The sequence below is a fragment of the Schistocerca piceifrons genome, chromosome X, assembly GCF_021461385.2.
Source record: "Schistocerca piceifrons isolate TAMUIC-IGC-003096 chromosome X, iqSchPice1.1, whole genome shotgun sequence".
NCBI classification, from domain to species: Eukaryota; Metazoa; Arthropoda; class Insecta; order Orthoptera; family Acrididae; genus Schistocerca; species Schistocerca piceifrons.
The window spans coordinates 898,217,917-898,231,520 of NC_060149.1; the positions used below are offsets into that span (position 1 = coordinate 898,217,917).

Genomic DNA, 13,604 nt, shown 5'->3' on the forward strand with positions numbered 1-13,604 from the left:
TACAGAAAAATTAAAGAGACCTTTGGAGAAAAGGGGACCACTTGCATGAATATTAACAGCTCAGATGGAAACCCAGTTCTAAGTAAAGAAGGGAAAGCAGAATGGTGGAAGGAGTATATAGAGTGTCTATACAAGGGCGATGTTCTTGAGGACAATATTATGGAAATGGAAGAGGATGTAGATGAAGTTGAAATGGGAGATATGATACTGTGTGAAGAGTTTGACAAAGCACTGAAAGAGCTGAGTCGAAACAAGGCCCCGGGAGTAGACAACATTCCATTGGAACTACTGACGGCCTTGGGAGAGCCAGTCCTGACAAAACTCTACCATCTGGTGAGCAAGATGTATGAGACAGGCGAAATACCCTCAGACTTCAAGAAGAATATAATAATTCCAATCCCAAAGAAAGCAGGTGTTGACAGATGTGAAAATTACTGAACAATCAGTTTAATAAGTCACAGCTGCAAAATACTAACGCGAATTCTTTACAGACGAATGGAAAAACTGGTAGAAGCCGACCTCGGCAAAGATCAGTTTGGATTCCGTAGAAATGTTGGAACACATGAGGCAATACTGACCCTACGACTTATCTTAGAAAATAGATTAAGGAAAAGCAAACCTACGTTTCTAGCATTTGTAGACTTAGAGAAAGCTTTTGACAATGTTGACTGGAATACTCTCTTTCAAATTCTGAAGGTGGCAGGGGTAAAATACAGGGAGCGAAAGGCTATTTACAATTTGTACATAAACCAGATGGCAGTTATGAGAGGTGAGGGGCATGAAAGGGAAGCAGGGGTTGGGAAGGGGGTGGGACAGGGTTGTAGCCTATCCCCGATGTTATTCAATCTGTATATTGAGCAAGCAGTAAAGAAAACAAAATAAAAATTTGGAGTAAGAATTAAAATCCATGGGGAAGAAATAAAAACTTTGAGGTTTGCCGATGACATTGTAATTCTGTCAGAGACAGCAAAGGACCTGGAAGAGCAGCTGAACAGAGTGGACAGTGTCTTGAAAGGAGGGTATAAGATGAACATCAACAAAAGCAAAATGAGGATAATGGAATGTAGTCTAATTAAATTGGGTGATGCTGAGAGAATTTTATTTAGTAAATGAGTTTTGCTATCTGGGGAGCAAAATAACTGATGATGATCAAAGTAGAGAGGATATAAAATGTAGACTGGCAATGGCAAGGAAAGCGTTTCTGAAGAAGAGAAATTTATTAACATCGAGTATAGATTTAAGTGTCAGGAAGTCGTTTTTGAAAGAATTTGTATGGAGTGTAGCCATGTATGGGAGTGAAACGTGGACAATAAACAGTTTAGACAAGAAGAGAATAGAAGCTTTCGAAATGTGGTGCTACAGAAGAATGCTGAAGATCAGATGGGTAGATCACATAACTAATGAGGAAGTATTGAATAGAATTGGGGAGAAGAAAAATTTGTGGCACAACTTGACTAGAAGAAGGGATCGCTTGGTAGGACATATTCTGAGGCATCAAGGGATCACCAATTTAGTATCGGAGGGCAGCGTGGAGGGTAAAAATCATAGAGTGAGACCAAGTGAACAATACATTAAACAGATTCAGAAGGATGTAGGTTGCAGTAGGTACTGGGAGATAAGGAAGCTTGCACAGGATAGAGTAGCACGAAGAGCTGCATCAAACCAGTCTCTGGACTGAAGACCACAACAATAACAGTATACTTTTAGCAGCCACTATTTATTTATACCCACAATATGTTTCTGAGGGACCAAAATCTCTGGAATCCACAATAGGAGTTGCTGTTGTTACTTTAGGGTGCAAAACAGCTGAGGTCATAAGTACCCATGTCATATAACTTTAAATAGTAAATTACCGTCCGCCCCTCGTGGTCTCGCGGTAGCGTTCTCGCTTCCCGAGCACGGGGTCCCGGGTTCGATTCCCGGCGGGGTCAGGGATTTTTCCTGCCTCGAGATGACTGGGTGTTGTTGTGTCGTCTTCATACTCATCATTCATCCCCATTACGGTCGCAGGAAGGCAACGGCAAACCACCTCCATTAGGACCTTGCCTAGTAAGGCGGTGCGGGTCTCCCGCATCGTTCCCCTACGCTCTGTAAAGAAGCATGGGACTTCATTTCCATTCCAGTAAATTACCAGATGCAGTTGATACTCAAGGCCTAATACTCAGAGCCTAATCAATGGGAGTAGAGGGGTAGCTTAAAACAATCACTTCCCCTTTGAGGAGGGTGCTCAAACGGTTGAAAATTAAATTTCCTTCACCATATTACTCTGACAAATAAAAAGCAAAATGTGATCTACAGCTCATGCTGTATCTGCTAAAACATCTTAATTCAGATGACAAACATATATTAAAACATAAACAGTTATTAAATCGGCATTGGGTCAGAAAATAGCACACTGTCAATGGTTGGTTGCAGTAAGCACAGAGTAGTGCAACATCTCCATTTAACAAATGACAGTGACTGAAATGACAATGCTGAATACGCAGCCGAGCTGAAAGTATTTCCTCATGACAGAAGGGGCGAGAGGAAGTCATCCAAGCTGTTGGGAGGCGTTTAATTTCCCAGAGATTGTTCCCATATGGAGAAAACCAGCGTTCATGCCAGAGGGACACAATGTTCCTACGTGCAGCAACAAAGAGATCATCTGAAGAGACAGAATAGCTAAAAGGCCTAGGTAATCAGACTGCAGCTTTGGTAGCACCATCGGCAGCTTCATTCCCCGACGCTCCAACGTGACTAGGGACCCACGTGAAAATTACATTGGCTCCATAATCAGCGAGCGGCTGGAAGCACTTGCGTATTTGTTGTACCAAGGGATGGTATGTGTGTAGGACACAGGGGCTCTGGAGGGCAGTAAGTGAATTTCAACATAATACACAATCGAGAAGCCTATGTCATTGGACGTACTCAGTGGCCTGATAGAGGGCAGAAAGCTCTGCAGTAAAAATTCAGCACTGGTCTAGAAGCCAGTATCTAAAATGTTTGTTGCCCATGACAAAGGCGCATTTGATACCACGAAGGATCTTAGAACCATCAGTGTAGATGAAGGTGCTGTCTCCAATTTGCGTGCAAACTTTGAGAAACTTACAGTGATATGTCGAATCTCGAGTAATACCATTGGGAAGCAAATTAAGTTCAAGATGAACACAGACCCTGCATGACGCCAAGGTGGTGAAGGGTTTTCACCCATAGAGAAAGTGACAGGCAATGTAAGGTTAAGCTTCCAAAGCACTATATGAAAGCGAAACCTGGGAGGCAAAAAGGAGTTAAGCTTACCCCATATTGGCAGTTGAGGGAGTCATCAAGAGAGGAGGCATAGGATGGATGATCGGGCATAGAGGACAGACGGCAAGCAAGCACCAACTCGAACCCAGAACACATGGTGCGATAAGAAGTTCTGGATAAAAATTGGGAGCTTGTGGCGGTGCAATGTGGTATCATAAGCCTTTTGCAGATTGACACAGACGCCTATGAAGTGTTGACGTCAGGCAAAAGCTGTTTGGATGGCAGACATCACGTAAACCAGATTATCAGTATTGGAACAGCCTTGGTGAAACCACCCTGGGATGGAGCCAGAAGACCCCGATAATGCTTTCTCATCATTGCAATCGGAACTCACCTTCGCTCCAGATGCAGTTAAAAATGGCATAGATATGAGGCTGACAATCCACTGGTTGGTGCTTGATCATTTGGTCGAGGATGCAATCTGGCCCTGAGGCTGCAGGCATCAGGACAGTGGGCTAGAACATTGACGAATTCCCACTCACTGAATGGAGCATTATATGGCTCCAGGTGAGGTATAGTAGAAGACAACTGCTTTAGCTCCACCCGCTGGTTTAGGACAAAAAAGGCAGGTTGATAATTCTCATATGCAAAGGCTTGAGCACAACGCAGTGCAAAATGCTCAGCAATGGCATCTGGGTCAGTGCAGACAGTGCCATTGAAGGTATCACGTGCACCTGCTGTGCTCTAGCATCTGTAGATATGTCTGATCTTTGCCCAAACCTGCGAATGGGAGACACATGGTCCGATGGTTGAAACTACAATTCCCAGCATTCTTGCTTCTGTTGTTTTATTAGGTGATGGACCTGGGAATAGAGCCATTTAAAAGCAATGAGATGCTCCAGCAATGGGTGCCACTAATGGTAATGGAGAGCCCGCTTACAATCTCTAATGGCTTCTGGAATATCTGATGCCCACCAAGGTACTGTTTCTGTTGAGGAATATCCAATTAACAGGGGATCAGCTACTGAAAGTGGCGGAAAGTCAGCGCTGGCATGCCAGTCGGTAATGACAGAGAAGAGAAGGCTCAGAAGAGGTCAGTCAATCGCACACTGACCGACCTCCCTCCAGGATAACAATGCAACAGCAGCGGCCCCTAAGTGAAGACAACATAAGTGCCGCACCCGACTGGTGGCAGCCCACTTCAATAGCAGCTTCAACATTAGCCACTATGATAGCAGCTTCAATGTTAGCCACTTTCATAACCGATGCATTGTAGCTTCTTCAGTAGTAATCTCCACGTAGCTCAGTTAGAGCTCAGCAGTCACTGCAGTTCAGTTTACAGATTTTGTTAGTAGCAGTCACTAGGACCAGAAGTGTTACTTGTGTTTGTCTATTCTGCATAAGACAATATTTCGTAGGTCGCCTTTTGCTTGCGACACATCTGTGTAGTTACACTTTTGGATGATCAAGTACAAAGGACTACAAGAATTCTCAGATCAAAGTTAAGTATTTGTACTTGTTGTAATAAAACTCATTAATACGAGTTGTTTGATTGATTGTCTAGCGAACAGAGTATGTAGGATTCCTAGACACAACACAAAGAATGGCTGTAGTTGTATTCTGGACTGCCTCACTGATCTCTCTGTGCAACAGGGAGCCAAGGACAACAGCAGAGGTGAAAGCATCCCAGTCAACACTGTTGAGAGCCCATCTGGGCAAGCATCAACAGGAGAGACACTAAGGGAGGGACATGAAGATTGAAAAGTGGTCACTACCACACAGGTCATTGTGGACTCTCCAGTGGATGGATGGGAGAAAACTAGGGCTATGAATGGAAAAGTTAATGGTCAAAAAAGTTCTGTTTACCACACTGAAGTTTGTGGGGGTACCAATACTCAAGGGGCAAAGATCACATTGTGCCAGTAAGTTTTCAAGGTCTTTACCACAGCCAGTGATCATTGTTCCACCCCACAAAGGGTTATGGGCATTTAAATCTCTCGAAATTAGGAAAGGTGGGGGGAGCTGAGAAACCAATGCGAACAATATATTCTGAGACACTTCACCATCAGGGGGAGGTAAACATTGCAGATAGATGTCTTGAAATGCCTTTACCTCAACAGTCATAGCCTCCAAAGGTGTATTAAGAGGCACAAGTTTGCTATAAAGAGTGTCTAGAACCTATGTGCAAACTCTGCGCAACACCATGTCATAGGAAGCATGATTCTTATATTATTCTTGGTATCCACAAATGGCTGTGGTCCACGTTGCTGGAAATCATATCTCCTGAAGGGCAATGCACAAGGCAGGTGAAGTGCTTACAAGCCGTCATAGCTCATCCGGGTGATGGAGGAATCCACTACAATTCCACTGGAGAACGATGTTGTCGATATACTGTGAGGCCATGAAAGGACCAAGTGGACAGGTTACCGTATTTACTCGAATCTAAGCGCACTCGAATCTAAGCCGCACCTGAAAAATGAGACTCGAAATCAAGGAAAAAATTTTTTCCCGAATCTAAGCCGCACCTGAAATTTGAGACTCGAAATTCAAGGGGAGAGAAAAGTTTTAGGCCGCACCTCCAAATTGAAACAAAGTTGGTCCATTGTAATATGAGACACAATTTAGGCCGAATGATTGACGATACAGCTATAGTAGTTTGGTTCGAGTTGTGAGCTTAGCAGTTAAGCTTTACCAGGTAGCCATTGCTATGCTTCAGGCGCTCCGTCCGTATTTATACGGGTACCCTTCCTTTTTCACGTGCTTCGTCTGGTTTGAATTGACTGCTTATTTTTCTTTGATCTGCCGTTCTCTTTGTTATAGGTGTTTACTTCCTCTAAGCTGAAAATGCATTATTGCACTGTGTCATGCATTGTTTGTCGCATTCTAATAATGAGCGTTTACGACCTGTCGCCGCTCGCAGCATGGCTTGCTTTCGTGTGCGCTACCGCGCTTACAATTAAAAAAAAAAAAAAAAAAAAAAAAAAGGAATCGTCTCATTAGTGAAACAATGGCAAGGGACTGCTATTTGTTGTTACTTACACTGCCGTTTTCTTTGATAATGATCAACAAGAACCAAATAATAGACTGTGTATGATAGAAGATGTTCTGAACGAGAGTTTGGTGAAAATTTTTCTCCGTTTGAAAATCTTTGGAGACGCCTCTTTAGTACATTACATTCTGCACAGAAATTAGAGTCATCTTAGATTTAAAAATCTAGTCAATTGCCATGCTTCATTGCTGACTGTATCACTATTAGGCATAAGAATAATACAAATATAAACATGACATGATACATATATTGTTCCGCGTTTGCTATTGTCTCACTCTAGTTTCGTAGTTTATTAGGCAGACAGGATTTAAATGAGATAGCAGCAAACACGAAAGAATACATGGCAAAATGTTTATATTCGTATTATCCTTATGGTGAAGAGAATACTGCATGTGATTCACAATTCATAAAAGTTCCTATTAACAACCGCGTCTTCTCACAGGTAGGAAAAAATTCAGAATGTAGAGCCATATTGACAAACATCCCAAACAGTTTTGCCAGTCGGATTTTCGTAGTACATTGAAATGCTGCTACATTCGAAGATGAACAATACGGAATTTGTATTTACTTCGTTGGATAATGTATGAAAATGCAGTGGTCGAAACTCGGGGCGGAGAAAAAAGCTCATCTTCCACCTGTTTTTAAAATTTATTTATTGACGCAGAGATTTTGGCGCTAGTATTTATCTCTGTGACTGCAAAGCATGCCTGTGTAGCGCTACATATATTCGACGGCAGAAGTTAGTTGTGGTAGCACCTACCAACATTTTTCAGAACTTCCGCTTACTTTGCACTCGATTCTAAGCCGCAGGCGGTTTTTTGGATTGCAAAAACCGGAAAAAAAGTGCGGCTTAGATTCGAGTAAATACGGTATGCCCTATGATCACCTGCTGCCACTTGTTGAGGGGTTATGGTACAACACATGTAGGATCTGGGATCAGTGAATTGGGGCATCAGGGGTCACTGGAATCTCTGCCGCAGCTGTGGAACAGGTGGGAACTAGTGGCATCAGGGCCTTCTTGGAAGACTTTTTCTTGTCTTTCCTCTACTTAGATGATTTCAATAATTGTGAGGGCTTCTGTAAATCACTTTCAATAACATATGATGATCACGACGTCCTGTGATCAGCAGCTAGTGACTCCTTCAGCCACTGGCTGGTGTCCAGTTGTAGACTGGCAGAAACCTTCGAAGAAAGTGTCCCAAGGGACCCCTTCCTGGCAAAAGAACCCAAAGGGAGGTGATCTGTCTCCAACTGTGATGTGGGAACCATTGTCCCTGGTGGGTGGGAAGCCATCAATCCCAAAGTACGTGTGGGAGAAGCAGCAACAGGGGAGCTCCCAACCATCAGGGGGACAAGCACGGTTGAGTAGCCCTGAGGGCCTACTGTAAGAGGTGTAAAGGGCAGGAGTACCATCGCCAAAGGGGGCATCGTCACCATAGCTATAGCATATGACACTGTTTTACATACTGGGTGCAACTGCTTGTACTACTTCTTGGCCTCTTGGCAAGTTAGTTTGTCCAGAGTCTTGTTTTCTGGTATTTTCTTCTGTCTCTGGAAAACATTGTAACCTGGTGAGCTAGGAGAAAGGTACTTTCCACACTTAACACAGATGGATGCAGGGGCACAAGAAGCATTCGTATGCAGCTCTTGTCTACAATCTCTACAAATGGTGCTAGTGTTGAAACATGTAGACATGAACCCAAATTACAAGCACTTGAAGCAGCTCATGGTGGGGAGGAACATATGATTTCGCAATGCATCAGAATACCATCACCTCGACCTTTTGAGGCAATGAATCTGCCTCAAAGGCTAAGATGAAGGCACCGGTAGCGACACTATCGTCCTTTGGCCTTCTATCAACACAATGGACAAAATGAACAACCCATCGCTCCAAGTTGAAGTGTAGTTTGTCATCTGATTGCAAGAGAAGGTCTCAGTGGGAAATGAGGCTCTGAACCAGATTTAGACTATTATGGGGAGTGACAGTCACCAGTATGTCACCAGTTTGTTACAGGTGAGCAGCACTCTTGACTGGGAAGGGGATGCTCTTTTTATCGAAACTGAGGTACTATTACCAGTACAGTCTTTACAGATGATAGCATTCTCCTCCTTGGTAGCAAACATGATCATGAGCTTCAAGAGGACACAAATGAAGGTACAAAGAAGTTGGGTGATTGGTTTCGCAGAAATAACCTGATAATCAACATAAAGAAAAGTGCCTTACTGAAGTGTTATCTAAGAAGCAGGGAAATCGAGCCCAAGATGAAAATTCATGGCTATAGAAACAAGATTTTTCAGCATGTGGATACAGGGAAACTGAAAATGAAAGTACACATCAGCAAAAACAAGTAGAGAGCTGAAGAAGCATGTTATTCCAAGGCACACTCTTGTACAGCAGAAGCCTGGAGAGTGTTCGCACTGTTTCATGGTGTAACGCAGTACAGTCTCATATTCTGGGGAGTCTCTCCATGTAGCTCAGACATTCTCCTCACTCAGAACAGAGTTGTGAGAGTGAGGCATTATACGAAGCCAACAGGAACACACAGATGTCTCTCCAAATAACTTCTTGGCAGTGTTTACATATTGGAAATGTGTAAGATTATTAAAAGTAACATTACTAAATTATCAACAATGTGTATGTCTACAATAATGGTGCAAGACATAAAATAAAACTATGTCAAACAATGTGAACATCTGTCTTCAAAAATTCACCCTTTAACCATTAAGTTTCTGTCCTTGTTTCACAAAAATCTGCAAGCATTCACGCTTGATCATTGTCTCTACATTGTACCAGAATTTTTGGCCAATGTGTATTCAGAAAAACACAAAATCAAATGCAGACATAAATTAAGCTGAAATTGAATTGTGTTCGGAGCAAATGGACAATGGCAAAATTAAGGATATATACTCATATTTTGCAGTAATAGTTCCATGCACTTTGCGAAGAATTCAAAAATCAGTGATTTTGGGTCAAAAGTGTCAATTTTTCACAATCTCTCTCATATGCCCATTATGAGCTATGACAGGTTCAAAGCAATTTTGTCCAACTTGCACCTCAATAACAATGGCAAATATATTCCCTGTAACGAGTCTAACCATGATCCTCTTTTCAAAATTAGCCTGCTTTTTTATTACTGGAGTTCTGCGTCATTTTCTTCATTTGTCCCATATGAGTGCACAACATTTGACTAAGATATTGGTGGTTTATGAGGATATTTTCATTTTGTAAGAAAACAAAATACCTACAGCCATCCACAAGATGTCATTTATTGTGTAGCTACGAGGTGTGACAATGAAGTAATGAGACTGATTTTCTTTACAAGATGTGGCAACCCTGCAGGCTTGCATAGGCACAATATCTTTGACCTTGGTCTATAAGTTGCTTCTAGTCCAAGCGGCACATCAATGCAACTGCTCAGTTGTGAGTTGTGCTGCAATAAGTTAACACATATTTAAGTCTCTCATCATGGAAATGGAGCTGCATAATATTGCGCAACGGTATGCTATTTCAATCCAGAATTGTTGAGCTGTGTCATCACTGGTGATGAAAGTTTGTTTTTTCAGTACGATCCAGAGACAATATGCCAAAGTTTGCAATGGTGCTCAAAGATATCACCCAGACCAAAAAAAGCTTGTATGTCAAAGTGAAAAGTGAAATGCATGCTTGTGTGCTTCTTTGATTCCAAGAGAATTGTTCATAAAGAGTGGGTGTCTCCTGGACAAACAGTTAACCAATATTACTACAAAGAAATTTTAGAAAGGCTTCATAAAAGAGTTCTTCGTGTCCGCGCCAACATTGCTGATAATTGGATTCTGCATCATGATAATGTGCCATCCCATACTGATCTGTCAGTACAGCAATTTTTAACCTCAAAACAAATTTCAGTACTACCACAGCCACCTTATTCACCAGATATCGCCCCATGCAACTTTTTTTTTTATTTCCAAGAGTCAAAACGGCGGTCAAGAGACACCATTTTCAAACACAAGATGTCCAAAAAGCTGTGACGAGTGTCTTGGAGGATATTACAGAAGATGAGTTCCAGAAATGTTACCATCAATGACAGAAATGCTGGAAAAAGTGTGTGCAATCAGAAGGGAACTACTTTGAAGGAAACAACACTAAATTTGACTAAAACAGTAAGCAACATTTTTTTTCACATCAGTCTCATTACTTTATTGTCGCACCTCGTACACAATAAATGACAGCTGTAGGTGTTTCAGTGTTTCATTTTTTTACAATAGCGAATTGTCATAATCGTCCAGACCTCCAGCCACAAGGATGGACGTAAAAAAGTAAAAAAAAATTAATCATTTTGCATGTATGTTGTTTAAGACACTTTGATTGTGTATATACTTAGGATGGATGTGTTTGTAGGGAAAGGGGCATAGCAGCCAGGTGTTACGGTAGTTTTGACTAGATTACTGGAAAACTATTTTGACAGAGGTTATATCATATACACAGGACAGTGGTTATATCATATACACAGATCACTGTTATACAGTATGTACTTTTGTGACTGACAGAAAAAAAAATCTCCCTTAATATATGGTTGTCAGGCTGAAAATACAAAAAAGGACAGGATTTTTGGGAATATGTGCTGTAGCTGAAATGGACAGACATAAGGGATATGTCAACATGGAGATAACTCTACTTATGAAAGGGGAGGACAGGGCAGGGAAGTCAGTGACTAATATTCATGAAGTAGGGGTATATAAAAGAGACCTTTCATGAAAAAGCAATTCAAATGGTGGCACAACTTTTTCATTCCTCTGCTTGCAAACAGCATCATAAATGCATTTATCTTTTATAAGGAGATGCAAAACATTGACAAAAGGAAAAATGAAAAAAATATAACTTCTCCAAGTTGTATATAGAACTAGGAAATTCTCAGGGTTGCAACGCAATCAAGATACAGAAGTTTTTTTCTTTCTTAGGTCTGCACAGAGTTAGTAACAGGCATTTTGCCACAAAAACTCACCACCTATTGTGGAAAAACTGCAGCACCAGACATGTGCCTGCCAATGTAAGAAAGAACCACAAAGGAAAAGTGTTCTGAAAAGAAACGTCTTTGTGGTGTCCAAATTATGATGATGTTCTCTGTATGCCAGAGTGTTTCAAAACACACCACGTAGAAGCATATTATGTGCAAAATGTCCAGCATATCTCTTGATGCTTGTTAATTAAGGTTACTGTATGGCAGTAAGTACTGTAACTTATTGTTTTAAATGTGTATTTATACAGGATCGTCAAAACAGTCTGAGAAGTCTGTAAGGGTGTTAAAGGGTAGCTTGTGGTGAGAAATAACTTAAGAAAAAATTTTGATATGTTGCACCAATCTGAGTTAATTAACCATGAAATTAGTCAAGCAGGATGTTAAGCGTGCAAATTCATGCAGCCTGGCAGAGACAGTGTTGCTAAATGTGTTCTTCATTTGGTTTCTCTAAAACCAAACAAGGCAGCGATACAAAAATTAGAAATGGGAAATTAGCAAGGATCAAACCTGAGCCAAAGGCTTAGCAGTCTTGTGCACTATCATCTACAATATGAGAACAATTGAGACTGACTGCATCTGGTAGGCCGCTTGAATTTGCACTTATATCAGCTTGACTGGCTAATTTCAATGCTAATTAACTCAGAAATGGCACAACATATCAATTTTTTCTTACCAACTGCTTCTCAGCAGACTGTTTCTGACCACCCTGAAAATGTACGCATGTATTAATGTTGTACACTGAGGCTGTTATTCCCCTGGGTAGCAATATCTGTGATTATGTCTGGTCAATGCTGTTAAGTTGGCAGTACGAGTGGTATCGTTGACTGATGAAAGTTTTAACTATAACTTATGTTTAAAATAGAACAGGAAGCTGCTCAGTAACATGACTGATCAAAGTGTGTATATATATTGGTGAAATATATTCACAGGAACCAGTGCTGTGTGTGTAACTTTTTCTTAAAATGCTGAATGTTGAAAAGTCGACATTCTCTGATATTTCTCAAGTTGGCACCAGTCAAGTGCTGACAACAGCATTGTTCTATTCATCAGCTTTGTACTGCCAGCAATGATTACAGAAAGGGCTTTCATTACTCTGAGTTTAGTGGTTTTAAATTTGGTGATGCTAGGGACGGGAGGGCGGGGGGGGGGGGGGGGGGGGAGGACTAAATGTGACTAGACATTGTATAGAAAACTATACTATATTTCAGACTTCGCATTCATGAACTTCAGTTCATCTAATATCATTTATTGTCATGGTCACAGGAGTTTGCATTTGGGTGTCTGTGTGGTTGTGCATGTACTTTTACTAGAAAAGACCAAGAGGATGAAAGGCAGTGCAAATAGTGTCTCCCATTACATGTTTCTATGCTCCACACATCAGTCTGCTATAAGTGAGTAGTTGGCTTTCCCTTATTTTATGTACTCTTTTACCTAATTTTTACTCTGAGAAGGTGAATACCAACTCTCTTTCATGAAGTCTAAATGATAAAGAAAAGTTCTTATCAGAAAATGGTTATTTGATATAATTTGGAGTGTCACGAAGTAGTTACATATATTTTCAACAAACTTTGTAACAGATATGTTATGGGACATCATCATTAATTTTTAAGGTTCACCTGAACTACACTCCTGGAAATGGAAAAAAGAACACATTGACACCGGTGTGTCAGACCCACCATACTTGCTCCGGACACTGCGAGAGGGCTGTACAAGCAATGATCACACGCACGGCACAGCGGACACACCAGGAACCGCGGTTTTGGCCGTCGAATGGCGCTAGCTGCGCAGCATTTGTGCACCGCCGCCGTCAGTGTCAGCCAGTTTGCCGTGACATACGGAACTCCATCGCAGTCTTTAACACTGGTAGCATGCCGCGACAGCGTGGACGTGAACCGTATGTGCAGTTGACGGACTTTGAGTGAGGGCGTATAGTGGGCATGCAGGAGGCCGGGTGGACGTACCGCCGAATTGCTCAACACGTGGGGCTTTCCCTTATTTTATGTACTCTTTTACCTAATTTTTACTCTGAGAAGGTGAATACCAACTCTCTTTCATGAAGTCTAAATGATAAAGAAAAGTTCTTATCAGAAAATGGTTATTTGATATTGATACATTGATGTTGTCGCCAGTGGTCGGCGGAAGGTGCACGTGCCCGTCGACCTGGGACCGGACCGCAGCGACGCACGGATGCACGCCAAGACCGTAGGGTCCTACGCAGTGCCGTAGGGGACCGCACCGCCACTTCCCAGCAAATTAGGGACACTGTTGCTCCTGGGGTATCGGCGAGGACCATTCGCAACCGTCTCCATGAAGCTGGGCAACGGTCCCGCACA

The 13,604-nt window shown here is 41.9% G+C and overlaps 1 protein-coding gene across 1 annotated transcript in view; it reads right to left on the minus strand.

The window, feature by feature from the left end:
• Positions 1 to 13,604, minus strand: part of LOC124721429 (ras-related protein Rab-4B) — a 107,854-nt gene that overhangs the window by 50,002 nt on the left and 44,248 nt on the right. The window lies entirely within an intron of this gene.